Below are 19,922 nucleotides of genomic sequence, written 5' to 3' on the forward strand. Positions count from 1 at the left end.
AGGGGCAGGTGGCAGCCTATGCCAAGCCTGCCCTCAGTTTGCCCTCAGATCCCAGGAGCCTCCCCCAGGGAACCACCTTGACATAGAGGAGCAACACACCAGCAACGTTGTTCCTGGTGGGGCATGTTGTGACGCCTAACATCCCCCCGCCAGAAGTACTGTGCACCCACCAAAAGGAAGGTAAGAGATGGAAACAGAGTCGGTGCTAGAGTGCACCAAGTCAAAGGAAAACAGGAAAGTGCTAAGTAGTACATGGAAGACACTACTACTTGTGTAAGAAAGTAGGGCACTTTTTAAAAATTGCATATATATATATATACACACATATATATACACACACTTATTTTCCCACACAGAAGTCCTGTGTGTATGGGAAGCTGGGATAGGCGTGGAAGCAAAACTTCTCCTGGTGCATTTTTTCTATAACTTTAATTGAGATATAATTCACATATCATATAATGCAGCCATTGAATGTATGTAATTCAGTGGATTTAAGTGTATTCACAGATACATGCAACCATTGCCACAGTTGATTATAGGATATTACCTCAGAAAGAAACCCTGCACCCTTTAGCTATCACCCCACTATTCCTCCCCCAAGCCCTGGGCACCCATAATCTTTCTGTCTCTATGGATTTGCCTCATGTTGTAGCACGTGTCAGTGCATCACTCCGTTTTGTGGCTGAATAATAATCTATTGTATGGATATATCATTTCTTAAAATGCATCTGATGAATGCATCAGTTGATAGGTATTTGGGTTATTTCTACTTTTTGGCTACTATGAATGATGCCGCTATGAACGTTTGTGTACAAGTGTTTGTGTGGACACATGTTTTCATTTCTCCTGGGTGCATACCTAGGAGTAGAAGTACTGGGTCATGTGGTCATAGGTGTTTAGTTGTGAGGGGCTGCAGGCTGCTTCCCGCTGCACTGTGTTGCACTCCCACCAGCAATTTCTAAGACGGCCAGCTTGGCCAGGCCTGTTACTGTCTGTCTTTTTGATAATAGCCAGCCTATCAGATGCAGAGAGGTGTCTTATTGTGGTTTTGATTTGCATTCCCCTGATGGCTAGGGTGCACATTTTATCTGTAGTTTTGACATTTAGTTTAATTTAATAATGTCACATCAAAATTAATTTGATAAAATTGGAGGAGGTGGGGAGCCCCCAAGGTATACAGAATTGAATCCCCCAAGAGGTGCTGCTGCTTGGGGGTGGAGCCAGGGTTCCAGCCCAGGAAGTCTGCCTTGGAGCCCAGCTCTCACCCTCCACCCTCTGCCTCCTGGACATTCACCAGCTTTTTTTGGCTGTTGTCTCCTTGGGGCCCTTGATACAAGTGTCCCGGGGCTGGCCCACCATCCTCTGACTTGGCTAAACCAGCCTCCCAGGCCTCCTCATTCTGTTGCAAGCCAACTTCTCCAGTCTTTCTCCTAAGGAAGACATCTACTCTTCGTCACTGCAGGCTGTATCCAGGACACTGGGGCTGGGCACTCCCCACACCCCCTTTGCCTGGATATGGATGGTCAGGCTGAGAGTTCCCTCCGCACAGCTCCCAGCACTCCTGAGAGGCTGGTGCCTGAGCAGACCCGCTTTTCTGGTCCCCAACTCAACATCAGAAGTGCTGGAGGAAGGGATACAGGGATGTCCTTGAACATAAGGGGGGTGAGGAGGGGATTTTGCTGGGAGGCTGGCTCTGGGAGAGCCCGTGGCTGGTGAATGGAGCTTGCTCTCTACACAGCTTTGTACTGGGGACCCAGGGAGGGACTGGGATACCCTTGTCATCCTGTCGCGCTGCTGGACATCTGTCTGGGGAAGGTTGGGGCCACCAGACAGCACAGCCGACTCGAGACTGGTACAACCTGGGTAGGGAGAGATGACTAAGGCTAGGGGAACTAGCATTACCAACCAGCTACAGTCAGGTGTCACCAGGTGCCATTTAAACACCTGTCAGCTCTGCTAACGGATAGCAAGCCCTGGAAACAAATCCAGAACTGAATAAAGCAGTAAAAGACCAGTGTGGAGCCACCAGAGTGGGGACAGGGAACATCTGTAAAAAGCAACAGGAATTAGGGGACATGTGATGGTTGTCCAGAGAATGGCGTAGGAGGACTTGGCCTCTCCTGCCTCGTGGAGGGGATCCACAGAGCAACCGAGTTGCAGGCTCAGCCTCCCAGCCAGCTCCAGGCAGGACCACTCCAGACGTTAAACCCTCGGGCAGCCAAGAACCTAGCGCAGCATTCCCCAGAAGGTGACTCTGATATCGTCTTGGGTGATAAAATTGTAGCAATGTTCATCCAGATGTTAACGACGGTCAAACCCATAGCTTTAACATTGTTAAACATGTGTGCTTGGTCTTTGCAGCATTTCTCACATTTAAGACTATCTAGAGTCATAGACCAGCCTTGTAATGAGAATTTAAAGTTATAATTGAGTAATTAATTTAGACTTGAGATTTTAACTTGAAATCTAAGTTCTCATACAATACTGGAACACTTAGAAAACTTGAGTCACCATATTTTAATGTATTAGATTTATAAATAGTACTTAAGTGCTTGGGAAGGGTTTGTCCTTGAGACTATTGAAGTGCTGTACTTTAAACGCAAATTAAAGATTCGATGTACTAATGTAGTTCACTGTGTTGAAAGAGATTTAATTAACAAAATATGTGAATGGACCAAACATAAATCAGTGTGTCCTCCACCCTTTGTGAAGTGATGGTTAAAATTTGCTAGGCTTCTTCATAAAATAAGAACATTAATAAATTGAATTTAAGAGTTTAAGGAAGAACCGGGCCTTTACATTTATGATTTTAACGAATTGAATGTTAATTTTAAAACTTTTAAATTTAAGATAAAATAAACTCTGAATTTTGTGCACAAAACGTGCCCTTAGAAGAAGACATCAACAGGCTCCTGTTGAGCTGGGGAGGAGCAAAGGCTGCCGGGGTTTCAGGGATTCCCGTCACTGCTCTGGGGTGCTGGGGAGGGGCCCTAGGGTGACCAGGGCTTCCCGGCCACAGGCACTGGCCCACAGCAGTCTGTCTTCTGTGGCTGTGTCCATCTGCATCGCAGCCAGAGAGGTCATTTAAAATGTCACCTGCTTATTCCCAACAACATGTTCCTGTCACACTCGGAATGAACCCCAGCTCCACACACTGGCACTCGCGCCCTGACTCCACTGCCCTCTCTGTCCGCCTGTCCCTGCCTCTAGCCCCCCACCACCATCCAGCCTGCCTTCTGTCTGTCCCTGGAGTCCTTCAGGGCTCCGGTCTAGAGACTGCACTGGCTGCTCTGCCCGCAGCCTGCTCCTTCCTGCAACCTGCTCCTGCCGCCTCTCCTCTGCTGCAGAGGCCCAGCCTGCTCACACCCCTTTTCCTTCTCCCCTCACTGCCCTCTCTTTCTTGTCTTTGTTGTTGTTTTGCGTGTTAGCTGTCTCCTCCATCGGTATGTTGAGTGTATACAGATGCCTCCGCCCAGCCTAAAGCCACCTCTGATACCCTGCCTGGTGGGTGCGAAATACATACTTGAGTGCATGAATGGGAACGGAATGCCCCTCAGGAGCACCATTTTACAGACAAGAAAACTGAGGCTCACAGACTCACTCGGCAGAGCGGGGGTCTCTCTGACTCGTGGAACCCCATGTGTCTGGACCTGTGGCAGGGGCTGGGAGGTGGGCAGAGGGAGTACACATTTGGGTGAGTTCACGAATCCGCCTTCAAGGGACGGAGTGAGACTTTGTCAGCGAGACCACAGGGATGCCATAGGGACATGAGGTACTACTCCAGAGGAAAAGACACCAAGACCCAGGAGATGCAAGGAGTTGGCACTTGGTAGAGAAGGGCTGTGGACTGTGAGCTTCTGGGGCAGAGGGCGTGCTTGGTGTTGGGGACTGACACTGTCTGATGGCTGGTTTGGCTGGAGGTGGGGACACAGACGGTGGGCAAGGTGGTGGGGCCCAGTGAGGGACTTGGGACTGTGCCCTGGGGTTTGGGGATAGGATGAGGCAGCGCTTGCAGCCTTTTTCAGCCAGGTTAGTGGGGCAGGGACCCAAGCTGGGCCATGACAGGGCGTCCCATCAGCACTGACACGAGAGCTGAGGCAGGGGAGGCAGAGTGCGGTGGCGTCCTGGTGTGCTGGTCTGGGGGTTATTGAAAGCCATTCCACCTCTGCATGGCCTTTCTGTTCCTCATCTCTCTGGTGGGCAGAGGTTGCAGAGTGCCCTATTCTGTCCCTGCTTAGACACTTGGCACTGCCTTTCAAGAAAGGACCAGACACGGAGACAGACCCGTAACCCCCGGCCTGGTTAATTCACACGGGACTGCGGCTTCCAGCCTGTGAACCAGGTGGTGGACCTGACCCCAACCTATCCACATGCCCAAGTCCCACCACTGGTGAGGGGTCGCGTTCAGGCAGCGTTCATTAGCAGCTCCGGGGTCAGCCTGGGTGCCATTTATAGAGAAAGGGAGCCGAGGGGAGCTCTGGAGCAGCTTGGAGTGGGAGAAGCCCCTGGGCTGCTGAGCTCGTGGTGTGGAGGGAGTGAGAGTGGGATCCAGGGCAGGGGTCTCACGCCACAGCTGGCACCAGGCTCCTCTGCAGGGCATGGTAAGTGGAGTATCGGATTTGGTAAGTCTGGGAAGGGCCCGAGTATTCCAGCAGCTTCCCAGGTGCTGCTACCGCAGTTGGAGGCATGAAAGGAGATGGGCAAGTCTGGTGAAGTCTGTTGGTCTGACCTGGAACTTGATGCGCCCCCTCCTGCTCCTACAACACCCAGGTCTGGGTGGTGGTCCTAAAGTTGCAGGGACCTTGGAGAAGGGCCTGGGGTGGCCCCCAAGGGAGAGGTCTTTTGTCCCCTCCAGCCTTTGGCCCAGTCTCAGCCTGGCCGGGTTCCTGGAGGTGTGGTGGTCCCATGCCTATTCTCCAGCCTGCCCAGGCCAGGGGGACACTAGGTGGGAGTGAGGGGCTGGGCCCTGGAGACTCTGAGCTGTGAGGATACTCCAGGTGCTAGAAGAAAAGGGGTCCAGGTGACAGGGTGTGGCAGGCCTTCTGCCCAGAGAGACCACGTTGAACTAGGAGCGGCAGGGTGGAAGAGGGTGTGGGTGGGGCAGGAAGGCACTCCTATGAAAGCCTGGAGCTGTGCTTGGGGGAAGGGTGGGGCAGGAACCCGTGCCCTCCCCTCCACATGTGGTGGACACTCTCCCTCATCCAGTCTTGGTTTCTTCTTTTTTTTTTTTTTTTTTTTTATATTGAGTCCTTGACTCTGATTGGTTTCTTCTTTGATGTTGCCATTGGGACAGTCCCAAGGGTCATTTCCTACACGATTTGACAGGGGCAAGGGAGTATGGGGTCATGCTGGGGGTGCGGAGGCAGAGAGGGCGGGGCAGGGCGGGGCATGGCTGGGCTCCCCACCCCTCTGCAGCAGGCTTCCCTGCACTCGCCTGCCCGCGCCACCGCCTGAATCACCCCTGGGAGCTGCGCCCACCTGCGGCCATGAGGTCCAGGCAGCCCCGTGATGCCTGGGTGGTGGCGCTCACTCCTCTGTGAAGCACTCGCCCCCAAGGCTGCCTTAGAGGGGGAGGGACCCGCAGTGGCCAGCCAGCGTAGTCTGCCCTGAGGGGGTGCCTGGGGTCCCGGGCACATCCCCTCCACATCCCACCAGCTTGCCTGTCTTGGGAGGTTCCTGGACTTGTTTTCCCTTTAGGGCCAGGGCTACTTCTTGGTTTCGAGCTCTGACATCTACTAACAAATCCTTTAAAATCCCCGAGCCTCAGTTTCCTAGCTATAAAATGAAGATGGGCTTATTTCAAGGACTAAAAGAGCTAATCTGTGTGCAGTGCCAAGCCAATCTTATTAGTGACATTATTGTAACCAACCATGCCCAGTGGCCAGCTGCTCTTGACACATCACAAATGTCAGAAGGATGAACTTTACAGATGAGGAAGGGGAGGGGGGAAAGTCTGGAGCTGGCTGTGGGGTCCCCTTCCCCCATCTTCTTCCATCTTTCTCCCCCTCACCTCCCTCCACCTGAGGGCCTTTGGCAAGCAGCCTCCCTAGAAAAACACCACTGGGAGCTGCTCTCTCCACCCTGAGTTTATCTTAGTTTTACAGGTATCTGTGGGCTGGGCAGCCCGTAATTAGCCTAATAAGCTGCCTGCTGCTCCCGTCTGTGCCCTGGCTTTGCCGCTGCGCTGCAATGGCTCCCCACTAATTCTCCTGATCTCTCGGATAAGGCCTTTGCCCAGACAGGTTCCCCACCACAAAGCACAGGAATTGGTGGTGTTTTCACCGCTCCCCCAAACCCTGCGCTGTAGGGAGCCCAGGCTCAGAGGTGTGACCACCTCACCAAGGAAACAGCACAAGTGTTAGGGGACGAGGCTGCCCGGGGACAGAACAGGTCAAATGCCCATTGCATTGACAACATTAGAAAGAAGCAGCCAAACCACCAAAGCAGCTGCTGCCATTTGTGTGCCACGGCCCAGAGCACAGCGGGCAGTCGGGGAGCTGCTCTGGCGCCAGGTCCACCCCACAGCCTGCACCCAGGCCCCTGGCTGGAGCCTGTGGCAGGGACATGCTCAGTGCTGCTGCCCCTGCCCCCAGGGTGCCCCCTGGAGCAAGGTCACACTGGCTTCTGGTCCCTGACAGAGGAGTGATCCCCTCCCCCATCCCAAGGCTTGAGCTCGGGGCTCTGAGACCTAAGTGGCCACCAGGCCCCCCAAGTCACCTTTGTCCCTAGGCCACAGTAGCACATCAGGAGTCTCCAGTGGCTGACTGTGGAGCAGGACCTCAGGCGCTGGAAGGAAGCAGGAAGTGAAGGCTGTTGGAGCCAAGAAGCAGGAAGAGTCAACCGCACTGTGGGTGCCCTGCTCCCCCGCCCCCCCCAAGGCGGCCACAGGCGCCCTGTGGGCGGGAGAAGCCTGCAGCCAGGCCCTGCTGGGCAAGCCCCACTGCGGACTAACACTCGCCCACACGCTTCCCTTTGATCTGCCCCGCTGGGCAGGGCTGCGTCATCTGCTAGGTTTTCCCCAGAGACTGTGCCCAGGGAAGGCCAGCGCCACCCTGGCCAGAGTGTCCCTGGCAGAGCGTGAGCCCCCCGTACCTTGCCTTTGTGGGGAGCATGGTGCCGGCTTCCCTGCGGGAGGTCAGCTCCAGACCAGGAAGCTGAGCAAGCCTCCCCCAGCCGGGGCCTCAGGTGCCAATGCCCCTCTGGGAAGAGCGCGACTCCTGCTGAAAGCCAGGGGCCCCTCAGCCGCGCAGGTGTCGGGGAGACCCTCCTCGCTAGGTATCCGTGTCCCTGAGTGTTCTGCACCCAGCTGTGCCAAGCCACCTCGGGGTTCCCAGAGCCACCCTTCCATGCAGGTGCTAAGGTCAGCCCCCAGGGCTGCCTTGCCACCCACGCTCTGGGTCCAGGCCCAGGCCTGTACCCTCTATTCCGAGACGAGGTTCAAGGGTGCTGAAACCTGTGCTGTTTTTCCTCCACGCCTGGGTTTCGGACAATGGCTGTGGTGTTGGAGTCAAGGCTGGCTCACCTTGGGTGGGAGCGCCAGGGTGGGGTCACTTGGAGGCAGAGGGGCACCAGCCCCTGGGAGGGAGAGTCCTACAGTTTAGGGGCTTTTTGTGCATGTTCGCACCTGCCCTGCCCGGTCTGCCAGGGTAGGCCACGGGGAAGGGTGAGAGCCTGGCTCTGGGCTCCGGGTTTCTGCCACATTCGGCCCCACTTTTCAGTGCCTCGTCCTCTCCAAGGCCCCTTTGATGGATGGCTCTCCAAAGCTTCAACTGTCCCTCTTGGAACTTGGCTTCTTCCCTTCAACCAGGGGCTTCCCACTGGGGAGACGAACTCAGACCCCAAAGCTGCCATCAGTGCTGCTCAGACCCACAGAGCCTGCAAGCCACTGGTCTCTGGCCAAGCCAGACTGAGGCCATCCCCCACACCCCTGCCTGCTGGCAGCTGAGTCCCACTCTCTCCTCCCATCCTCACTCTCCTCCTTCTCTACCTGGCCTTCCTCCGTGGGGAGGGGGCGTTTCTGCATCCATTTGCTCCCAGGAATCCACGGATCGAGGGCATCGGATGGGGTGACAAAGCCCTGCCTTCACTTTCATGCTTGCATTTTAATTGGGGAGGGGCAAGAAACACATGCTAAATGCATGTGTCAGGTGGCAATCATGAGAAATAGGAAACTGGTGAACGGAGGACCCCAAACGGAGAGGGTGGTCTGCCGTTTAAATCGGTCGCTCAGGGAGGCAGGAGACATATTTAAATAAAGGCCTGAAAAGGATGTGTTGACAAACCTTGTGAAGGGTCCTCCAGGCAGGGACAACGCAGATGCTAAGTCCTGAGAAGATGGCAGTGCCCCGTGCCCAGTGTGGGCAGGGGGCTGGAGCAGAGGGAGGGGGAGGGGAGAGGAGGCTGGAGGTGGGGGTGGGGCGGGCACCCTGCAGGGAAATGGGGAGCCCTGGGCAGGCTTCCAGCAGAGGGCGGCGCTGTGACTCGTCCCTGTGGGTAGACGAAGAGACAGATCTTCTAGCCTGCAGAGTGATGCTCCTTTCACCAAGTCACTGCCCACCCACCCGGGTCCCTCGGTGTCACGTCCAGGCTGGCTCGAGTCAGGATGGGGCCTGTGTGTGGGGTGAAGAGCCGGCTCTGAGGGGAGCAGGGGTCAGCCCGTGCCTGGGGCCAGCACCCCCCCCCCAGATGTGGGGCCCGTGCTCCGGTGAGAGCCCTTTCTTGGAGCAGAGACCTGACTGCGCGGTGCCACCTTGCTCGTGGGGCCCCGCTGGGCTCTTACGTGGGATTCGATCCCACCTCTGCAGCTCATTAGCGTGGGATTCTTCCTGTGGGCGGGCGCCCCCTCCCCTGGCCTGAGTAGGCTGTTCTGGCCCAGCCCGCAGCAGCCAGTGGGCCTTATCAAATCACGAGACGCTAAGATGCGGGGAAAAATACTTTGAAAAACGTTTGCATTGGAGGGACGGGTGGGGGTACTCGTGAATCGTTTTCTTCTTTCATAAGCAGCCCTGCTAGCATCACTTGCTGCCGCAGGGCCGATGCGCAGGGCCGGATCCCTGGGGACCCAGCAGGAAAATGGACGAGAGGACAGCCAGCTAGCCAAGGCCCTGGGAAACACGCTATTTTCCATTTCCTTTCTTTCTGCAACTCTGTTGCCAGTTCAAACGGACAGTCTAGTCCACTGAATGACTCCCCCCATTCTTTTAGTCTTTTCTACTCTGAACAAATCTGGGGCAAGATCTTTCGTCCTGGTCTGGGTCACTCTGGACAATGTATTCAAAGCTAAAGGCTATGATGGGTGTCCAGAAAATAGTTGATGGACTGTGACTCCAGAATTCCTGTCTCCAGACTGAGGGAAATAAAATCACAAAGGAGATACGGCACCTGATTGGGCTCCTTCAGGGCCCACCATATATGTCCCCTTCTTTAATAATGAGCAGGTGCATGGCTATCTGGACCAATTCTGGCCAATGAGGTGTGAGTGGTAGTGTCACGAAACAACTTCTATCTAGGAAGTAACTTTAAAATGAGTGGGCAAGCCCTTCCTTTTTCTGTTTCTGCTGGCTGAAACGTGGACATGATGGCTGGAGCTGCAGCAGCCATATTGGACCATGAGGTGATCTTGAGCATGGAAGCCACACACAGGCAAGCGCCGAATAGATAGAGCCTGAGACCCTGTCATGGTATAGCCTCTGTAATCCTACCTTCTATATTGAGTAAACTGCTGTATTGTGTAAGCCACTATTGTATTAGGGTTTCTTTTTAAACTCATAGCCAGAGATAATCCTAACTGATTCACCACTCTCAGAGAGTTTATAGACAGTTATGTTTCTCATGAAAAAAGTTAGTCAGTGATTATAAGTTATCTTGGACTGGAGCACTGTAGCTGAGCGAATGAGCCAACTCATCCATTTGTGGGATGGCTCTGTCCTTGTCAAGAAAGAGGACTCCTCCCACACACAGACGTGTTACCACGATTATGGTGATGAGTGTGCTGCAGGCTGCGTCAGCTTAGGTAGCCAGAGGGAAGTTCTTCTTCCTTTCCCTTTCCAAATTCCCCAGAAATGGCCAAATAGCATAATCTCAAGCAGAGCTGAGAAATGGAGTATCAGTGACCCTGTGGCTTTCATGGACTTCCAGAAGATAAGAACAGACATGACCACGTTGATTTATAAACCAAAGCAGAAGCAACTACATCCTAGTAAGTATGCAGGAGAGACTGTATGTGGGGGGAGGTAGGGGCTTGGGCAGAGGTGCTGCCCTCCCTGAGCACTCTGGACAGGCTCCAAGCTCAGGGTCCACAGTAGGCTGGCGACTTCAATAGGATAGTTGGACAACAGTAGGCTGGCGACTTCACTCAGGGGTGTGGAGGGAGGGATTGTTCACGGAACAGCAGAGTGAGCTCTTTACCTGCCTCTAACCCTAGACTCCAACACACTTCAAACAGAGAGGCTAGCAGTGTTGTTTGCACTAGGATAGAATTTTTTTTTGAGACAGTTTCGCTTTGTTGCCCAGGCTAGAGTGAGTGCTAGGCATCAGCCTAGCTCACAGCAACCTCAAACTCCTGGGCTCAAGCAATCCAAACTCCTGGGCTCCTGCCTCAGCCTCCCGAGTAGCTGGGACTACAGGCATACGCCACCATGCCCGGCTAATATTTTCTATATATATTAGTGGGCCAATTAATTTCTTTCTGTTTATAGTAGAGACAGGGGTCTCGCTCTTGCTCAGGCTGGTTTCGAACTCCTGACCTTGAGCAATCCGCCCGCCTTGAATGCTAGGATTACAGGTGTGAGCCACCGTGCCTGGCCCAGGATAGAATTAATGATATGCTTGCACTCTAGAATGAACGTCTGTGTCCCCCGCAAACTCACATGTTGAACTCTAACCCCCAGTATTGTTACGGAAATGTGTACAGCTAGTGTCACAGCTAGTGTTACGGCTCTTGACCGGGTAATGAACCGAGTGGCACACGAAGAGTCGGAGAACAGCCTTTATTCAGCCAGCAGGCTTGGCCAACTTCTGACCTTCTCTCTTCTCAACTTCTGATTTCTGACCCCCTTCCTTGCTCTCCTCCCAGTTTTTATACTCTTGGTAGGACTCAAAAAGTGTCCAATCAGCAACAGGCTTTAACAGCCAATCAGCAACAGTGGGATTCAAAAAGTATCCAATCAAGACTGCGCAGCCAGCTAGGCTTCAGCGCAGGCCCGGACAACAGGCGGTGGCGGCTCCCGGTGCCTGGTGGCACACGGGACCAGGCTCCAGCAGCCTGCCCACCAACCGACCCCACACAGCGCCAGCCCAAGGGGATGTGGAGCGGCGGGGAGGCGGCCATTGGCTGCATCCCGGTGCCTGACAGTTTTCTGCGACAATATGATGGGATGAGGAAGTGGGGCCTTTGGGAGGTGATTAGGTCATGAGAGCAGCGCCCTCATAAATGAGATTAGCGCCCTCATAAAGGAGTCTCTGGAGAGCTCTCTCACCCCTTCCTCCACGTGGGGACACAGTGAGAAGACAGTCTGCTATGAACCAGGAAGCCCTCACCAGACACCAAATCTGCTGGCTCTTTGATCTTGGACTTTGCAGCCTCCAAAACTGAGGAATAATTTCTGTTGTGTACCAGTCACCTAGTCTATTCTGTTATAACAGCCCTCATTGACTATGACATCTTGTTGAGAAATTGAAGTCAACCTGGAAGGAGGGATAGTATCCACCAGAATAAAGCCCTCATTCGTTTGGTCTTTTCGTGGCCATGAGGAAGCCAGGCACCCTCGAGTGAAGGCTGCCAGGTACTATGACTCACCCCTCCATGCAGGCCTCGAGCCAGCCTTCCCAGGAAGGGGAGAGGCCTGCTGAGTAAACAGACCCAGAACCGCAAAGGGCCCCTTGCCAGCTATCTGGATGCATCAGCCCTGCCATTCACTTGTGTATGTAAACAGGCAACCACGGAAAAGAATCACACAGGACAGAAGGACTGGAGCACGGGACTGGAGTTCAGTTTTGTTCATCACAAGGTGAACAAAAGTAACAGCCGTCCCTGGAAGAAATAGATAATAAAAGGCAAGGAATAGAAGTTAGAAGTCATAATTAACATCTCTGGGATGTTTGAGGAGATCTTGCATCCATGAAACAAGACCAGGAACCTAGAGAAAGGAAAACTCAGAGAACAAAGAAAAGTTCAGAGATTAAAAATATGATTGTCAAAATTACATCAGGAAAAGTATTGGAAAATATCGTCAAAGTAACTTCGCAGATGTAGGGCAAGAAGACAAAAAGATGAAGAGTCTGAGAGGACAGTTAAGAGATGAGTAGCATCAGTCCAGGCTGTCCAAAAAGTGTCTAATAGGATTTCAGAAAGAATGAACAGAAAAAAATAAGAATGGAGGGAAGTGTGTTGGTTCTCATTGTTGCTCTAAACAATGACCACAAACTGAGTGGTTAAAACAACACAAATTTATTATCTTACAGCTATGGAGGCCACAAGCCCCCAAATCATGGTGTCACCAGGACTACATTCCTTCTGGAGGCTCTAGGAGAAAATGTGTCGCCTTGCCTCTCCTAGCCTCTGGAGGCTGCCTGCATTCCTTGGCTTGTGGCCCCTTCCTCCATTTTCAAGGTCAGCAGGTGCAGCATCTTCCAGTCTCTCTCTCTGTGACCCCGCCCCATCACCACGTCACCCTCTCTCCTGCGCCTTCTGTCACGTCACCTTCTCTGACTTTGGCCCTCTTGCCTCCCTCTGATGAGGACTCCTGTGATTTGGTTGGGATCACAAAAATAATTCCAGAAAATCTCACCATTTCAAGACTTTTAACATAATCGCATCCGCAATGTCCCCTTTTCCATGTGAAATAACGTATTCATAGGTTCCAGATATTAGGACGTGGGCCATTTTGGTGGGCCATTATTTTGTGTACTACCGTGGGAAAGGAAGAAATGGTGGGAGAATAACTTCCCAGAGCTGGAAAGGGGGGAAACTTTTAAAATTTAAACTCACTCAACTTATTTAATAGAATGATTGAGAAAAGGCCAACACCTGGGCACATCGTCACGCATTATTAGAAACCTAAGGGAAGGGGGTGGCTCGGGTCACTGGCCGAGGAATGAGTTGAGTATCAGGGTTTGCTAGAGAGAAATACTATAATAGAAAACCTCCTTCAAGGTGACTCGAAACGATAGAGCCAGCCAAATTATTAACAGTTGAGTATGAAAGCAAAGTACCTTTTGATGTATAAGAAAGCGTTTTGAAAGGTAACCTTCCATTAACTTATTCTGAGGGAATAAAACTACTTGTGAAGTATTCTGGCCACAAGAATGTGGAAATCAAGAAAAAGAAAGTTGAAGGAGAGTTAGGTGATTAGCTCCACAGATGCCAAGAAAGCCTTTGAAAACATTTAACACCCATTAGAACTTTGAGTCTTGAAAAAACAGATGGATATGTGATTAAAAAAAAAAAAAATATATATATATATATATACCTCAGTCCTAAAGTCATTAATTTTCTTAATGGGGAAACAACAGAAACATTCTTACGAAGGTCAGAAATAAGGCAAGAATTTTTAAAGTTCTACCATTACTTAACATATTAGCAATGCAATCAGATTAAGAGAAAACAACTGGAGACATAAGGCTTGAAAAAGAAAATTATCTCTGTTTTCTGGTGACAAGACAGTGTACCTGGAAAACCCTAGAGAACAGTTGGTAAAGCAGCCTCAAAGAATATAAGGAGTGTACAAGACAGGAGGTTGTAAAATTAACAGGCAGCAATTAACAGACTTCATATATTGCATATATTATATAATTTGTATGTATGAAATTAGAAGTGAAATGCATCCCACCAGATACTCACAGAGAAGGCCAAGAAGACTCTTGAGAAAGTGTCCCAGGCTGGGCGCAGTGGCTCATGCCTGTAATCCTAGCACTCTGGGAGACCGTGGCAGGCGGATTGCTCGAGATCAGGAGTTCGAAACCAGCCTGAGCAAGAGCGACACCCTGGCTCTAAATAGAAAGAAATTAATTGTCCAACTAATATATATAGAAAAAATTAGCCGGGCATGGTGGTGCATGTCTGTAGTCCCAGCTCCTCGGGAGGCTGAGGCAGAAGGATTGCTTGAGCCCAGGAGTTTGAGGTTGCTGTGAGCTAGGCTGATGCCACAGCACTCACTCTAGCCTGGGCAACAAACCGAGATTCTGTCTCAAAAAAACAAAAAACAAACAAACAAAAAACCCAGAAAGTGTCCCAGTGCTGCAGGTCACTTCTCCCCTCTCCTCCCCCATCTCCACCACTGAAGGAATAAAAGCCTTAAAACTGTGGGGAGCAGGAGGGCAACAAATAGTGTCACCCTTATGAGAACTAGAAGTGAAAGTCCTACCAAACAGCCCCCATCCTAAACACAAGGTAACACTAGAATTCGAAGTCTGTTATATCATGAGGGTAACCATAGTAACATTAAATCTCAAACCAAGCCCAACTTCTGACTAGATTACTAGAACCCCTACATTAAAAACCTAGCAGAAGGAAGAGTGTGCTCATTTCTAAGCACGAAAATTATTGACCTCAATCTCTGCTGCATAATGTCTGTTTTTGTTTTTTTTTTTTTTTTTCAACAAAAACATGAGCCATAAGAGAAAACAAGAGATGTTGGAACTATCTGACAGGGAATTTAAAATAATAATGATTACTATGTTAAAGGCTTAGCAAGATCAGATGGATGATTTATACAATTCTTAGAACACTTGCCCAATTACAACAAAATACATATTCTTCCCAAGTACACAAAGAACATTCTCTGGAAGAGACCATATGCTAAGCTATAAAGCAGATCTCAATACATTTAAAAGGATTGAAATCATACAAAATATATTTTTTGACCCCAATGGAACGAAATTAAAAATCAATAGCAAGAAAATAATTTGAGAAACTCATAAATATGTGGAAATGCTATAAAACACTTCTGAATAGCCAGTGGGTCAAACAAAAAAATCAAAAGGGAAACATAAAAACATTGACATGAGTTAAAATGAAAACACAAACCCCCAAACTAATGGAATGCAGATAAAGCAGTACTTACAGGGAAATTTATAACTGTAAATGCCTACATTAAGAAAGAAGGAAGATCTTAAATCAACAATCTGAACTTCTAACTTAAGACCCTAAACTTAAAGCAAGCAAAAGGAAGAAAATAATAAAGAACATTACAACAGAAATTAATAAAATAGAAAACAAAAACCAATAAATATGATAGAAAAACAATAAAGAAAATTAGTGAAACGAAAAGCTCGTTCTTTGAAAAGGCCTACAAAATTGATCAATTTTTAGCTAGATTAACCAAGAAAAAAAAAGAGAATGCTCAGATTCTTCGAATCAGAAATGAAACAAGGTATATTACTATCGACTTTACAGAAGTAGAAGGGATTATAAAGGAATACTGTGAACAACTGTATGCCAATATATTAGATAACTGATGAATATAGAAATGACAAATTTCTATTAAGATGCCAACTACTGAAACTGATTCAATAAGAAATAGACAATCTGAATATACCTATAACAAGCAAAGAGACTGAATTAGTAATGAAAAACTACTCATTAAGAAAATCCCAGGCCTAGAATACTTCATCACTGAATTCTACGAAACATCTAAAGGAGAATTGATACCAACTTCTCACACTCTTAAAAAAAAAAAAAAGGTAGTAACGCTTTTCAATTTTTATTTATTTATTTATTTTTTTTTTTGAGACAGAGTCTCACTCTGTTGCCCAGGCTAGAGTCCTGTGGTGTCAGCTCAGCTCACAGCAACCTCAAACTCCTGGGCTTAAGTAATCCTCTTGCCTCAGCCTCCTGAGTAGCTGGGACTACAGCCACACACCACCATGCCCGGCTAATTTATATATATATATATATATATATAGTTGTCCAGCTAATTTCTTTCTATTTTTTTTAGTAGAGATGAGGTCTCACTCTTGCTCAGGCTGGTCTTGAACTCCTGAGCTCAAACGATCCGCCCACCTCAGCCTCCCAGAGTGCTAGGATTACAGGCGTGAGCCACCATACCTCACCCACTTTCCAATTCTTTATGAGCCCAGTATTATCCTTATACCAATATCTGACATCACAAGAAAAGAAACTACAGACCAGTGTGACTTATGATATGGATATAAAAATTCTAAACAAAATAATAGCAAAACAAATCCAGCAATATATAAAAAGAATTATATACCATGACCAAGTGATATTTATGTCAGGAATGCAAGAATGGTCTAATATTTGACAATTCATTGATGTAACACATCATATCAGTAGATTGTAAAACAAAAATCACATGAACATCTCAAAAATAATTTGACAAAATCCAACACCTTTTCATGAGAAAATCACTCACCAAACCAGGAAAAGAAGGAAACTTTCTCAGCCTGATAAAGGCATTTATTGAAACACCCACACTAACATATATAATCATGAAAGACTGGATGCTTTCCTGCTAAGAACAGAAACCAGACAAGGATGTTAAATCACAAGAAGATAGTTCCATACACCCAAAGTCCTGACAATACCAAGTGCTAGTAAGTATTTGAACTCATAACACTGCTAGGGGTATAATCCTTTTGGAGAATGATGTAGCGATATCTACTAAAGCTGAAGATATGCACAGCCATGAGCCTCCAATTCCACTAGAAGGTACATACCTACTAGTAAGCATGTGTTTTGCAGCTAATTACATATATATGTGTATTCTTAACAGTATGTTTATCGTCACCCCTGCCAGGAACTGAATGCATGTCTCTCCCCAAAATCCATATGTTGAAACCCCAACCCCCAAGGTAATAGTATTTGCAGATGGGGCCTGTGGGAGGCAATTAAGACATGAGGGTGCAGCCCTCATGTTAGATCAGTGCCCTTACAAGGAGAGACACGAGAGGGCTGGCATCCTCTTTCTCTTTGCCGCGTGAGGCTACAATGAGAAGGTGGCAGTCTGCAACCTGGAAGAGTGTCTTCACCAAGACCCTGGCTATGCTGGCACTCTGATCTTGGACTTCCAGCCTCCAGACCTGTGAAAAATAAGCGTTTGTTGTTTAGGCCACCCAGTTCTGCAATATATATATTTTAAATATAGCAGCAGCACAAAGCGACTAAGACATCCCTCAAATGGAAACAACAGAAATGCCCACCAACAGTAGAGCAGACTAATAAATGCATATTTGAACAATGGATTCTACACTGCAAAAAAAAAAAAAAATTACAGATGCATACGGTAACATGGTTAAATATTGAAAGCATAATATTGAGAGAAAGAAGCCAGATCTCAAACCATGCCTACACTGCATGATTCCATTTCTACACCTTGCACAGACCTGCAGATATGCCCTTATCATTCAAGGCTGTTTGCCTATGTGGGGAACTGGGAAGCAGCCGAAGGGAGTGCTGACTGGGAATGCCAGGTGGCGGAGGGCCAGGGAGGGGCCCCGGGAGGGAGGAGGTGTGATCTGGATGGATCCCAGTGGTGGCTACACAGGTGTTTGCTTTACAATAACTTGCTAAGCTGAACATTTACATTTAGAAAATTTTCTTGGATGTATATTATATTTCACAATAAAGAGGAAGACTAGAGAGAAAGGAGGAGAGAAATTGAAACAAGTCTAAAATCCTTTTCATGTCCTCTTGCTGAAAAAGAAAGGTTGTTGCAGAGGGAAGTGGAATTGAGTTTTTTCCTGATTCTTTGTGTGTTTAACAACACATGCCCCTGCCCTGTCCTCCCTCCCCTTGTCCCCACGCTGTTATCTGGAGCTCTGCCCTTGCTGACCTCCTGTCTGCTGTCTCCGCTTTCCCATCTAGACACGGCCTCTGCCCTGCATGAAAGGCCCTGCATCCGCCACTGGGGCCAGACCCACTTCTCATTGTGGGGCCTGTCTTCCTGCTTCTCTGTGTGCCTGGTCAGTCTTATTGCATGCCGTATATTGTGAATTTTACCATGTCACGTGCTAGGTATTTTTGCATTTTTGTAATCTCAATAATCTCAAGCTTTTTTTCTTGTCCTGAGATGCAATGAAGTTACTGAGAATCCATTTGATCTTGTTGGATCTTGCTTTTAGTATTTGTTCTGTGGATTTGGACTGGTGCTTTATCTAGGGCTCAGTCCAGGCTACCCACTGAGTACTCTGCACGATGTCCAGTGAACCAGAAGTGTGTAGTCAGGCTGGTGGGAGCCCATGGGAGCCCCAGCCATGGTCTTCTATTTGAGTAGGGTGGTTTTTCCACAGCTCCAGTTTCTTTCCATACATGCGCTGAATACTCATGTGGACCCTGTGCAGATGGCCAGGGCTCTCCCTTACCAGCTCTCCCCATTTTTGTCCTCTGTCCTGAAAACTCTAGTCACCTTGGTCTCTCTGGACTTTCAACTCTGTTCCTCCACCTAGGAAGTCCACTCTATTCTTCCAGGGTGGCCTCTCCCCCAGCCCTCTGCTCTGCAGTCTGCAAATGGCCAGGATCATCAAAGAGCTCACCTGCCCATTTCCCATCACCTAGAAACCACTGTCCTTCCTTGTCTGATGTCCTACTGTTCCCATATGCTGGCTGGTTGTGTTGGCTGCTCCAGGAGGGAGGGTAAATCCAGTTTACTCCATCTCAGTGCAAGGGGAAGGCAGAGAGGTTTGGTTTTAACCTGGGAGTGATGAAAACAGGGTTCACTAATGAGAATACTCTGCTAGAAATAAAAAATTGATAATGCAGAAGACAGGAGGCAGAGCCAGCAAGTGATGCCCTTGAGTGGACAGGGGCAGGACTGGGTACACCAGTAGAGGGTGGGCCATACTCTGGGGAAGGGACCACCTATTTTCAGGGTAGGAGGGAAAGTTTGGGGAAAGGGCAGGCCGACAGAGGTCCTAGAGTTTCTCTGCACATGGGAAGCTGATGGCCAAGGGACTTTCCATGGCGCCCCACGGCACAGATGCTTCGAGGGCCCGTGTTGGTTTGTTTCTGGATCAGGTAGCTGCCCGTGCCCAGGTCCCCCTACGATCGGTCCCCCTACAGTCTTGGAAACAAGACCCCCTTCTTCACTCACTGAGATTATCTTCACAACACTAGTTTTCAAGAGTGTCCCTTTCCTCTGGCTCCGACATGCAGCGAGTCACCTGAGGTTGGCCTTGCTGGTCTGCTGGGGCCTGGCATCCCCCTCGCGGCCCTGGTCTTCAGGCCTCTTTCTTTCCAACAGGTCTGAGAACATCCGTTTTGTTTGGGAAAAGCCAGAAACACATGATAAATCTCTGTCCTGGAATTTTCAAGAACTATATGTCTTGTTTTGACTGAGGAGCATGAACCTCTGTCTGGAAAATCCAAGTGATCTCAGCAGTGTGGTTTGAATATTTGTCCCCTCCAAAACCCCATTGGAAACTGAATCCCCAATGTGGTGGTATTGAGAGACGGGGGCTTTGCAAGGTGACTGGGTCTGCCCTCGTGAGTGAATTGATCCATTCGTAGGTTAACGGGTTCTCACGGGAGTGGGGCTGGTGGCTTTCTGAAAAGAGGAAGAGACACCTAAGCTAGCACATGAGCACACTCAGCTGCCTCACCATGTGATGTCCTGTGCTGTCTTAGGGCTCTGCAGAGTGTCCCCACCAGCAAGAAGGCCCTCTCCAGATGTGGGCCCTTGACCTTGGGCTTCTCGGCCTCCATATGTGCAAGAAATAAATTCCTTTTCTTTATAAATCACCCAGTTTCATTATTTCTGTTATAAACAACAAAACGTGGACAAGACACTCAGCAACCCACTGGCAGCAGCAACGGAATATTCCAGTGAACATCTTGAACCCGTCTCCCCTCCCTCCCACTCTGTGTATCAGTCTCTCGAGATACCGCGGGGCTGTCCATGTAGAAGCCAGAGGGCAGCTCCACAGGGGTGTCTGGCTCACTGCCGGTGGTGGCCAGGCTTCTTGTG

The 19,922-nt window shown here is 49.4% G+C and overlaps 1 long non-coding RNA gene across 1 annotated transcript; it reads left to right on the forward strand.

The window, feature by feature from the left end:
- The first annotated feature begins 9,573 nt into the window (after window positions 1–9,573).
- Window positions 9,574–19,696, forward strand: LOC142871908 (uncharacterized). The gene is made up of 2 exons (XR_012920095.1): window positions 9,574–10,198; window positions 19,200–19,696. It is a non-coding gene; the product is annotated as an uncharacterized LOC142871908 (long non-coding RNA).
- The last annotated feature ends 226 nt before the right edge of the window (window positions 19,697–19,922 follow it).

This window comes from Microcebus murinus, chromosome 7 (assembly GCF_040939455.1).
Source record: "Microcebus murinus isolate Inina chromosome 7, M.murinus_Inina_mat1.0, whole genome shotgun sequence".
Taxonomy (NCBI): Eukaryota; Metazoa; Chordata; class Mammalia; order Primates; family Cheirogaleidae; genus Microcebus; species Microcebus murinus.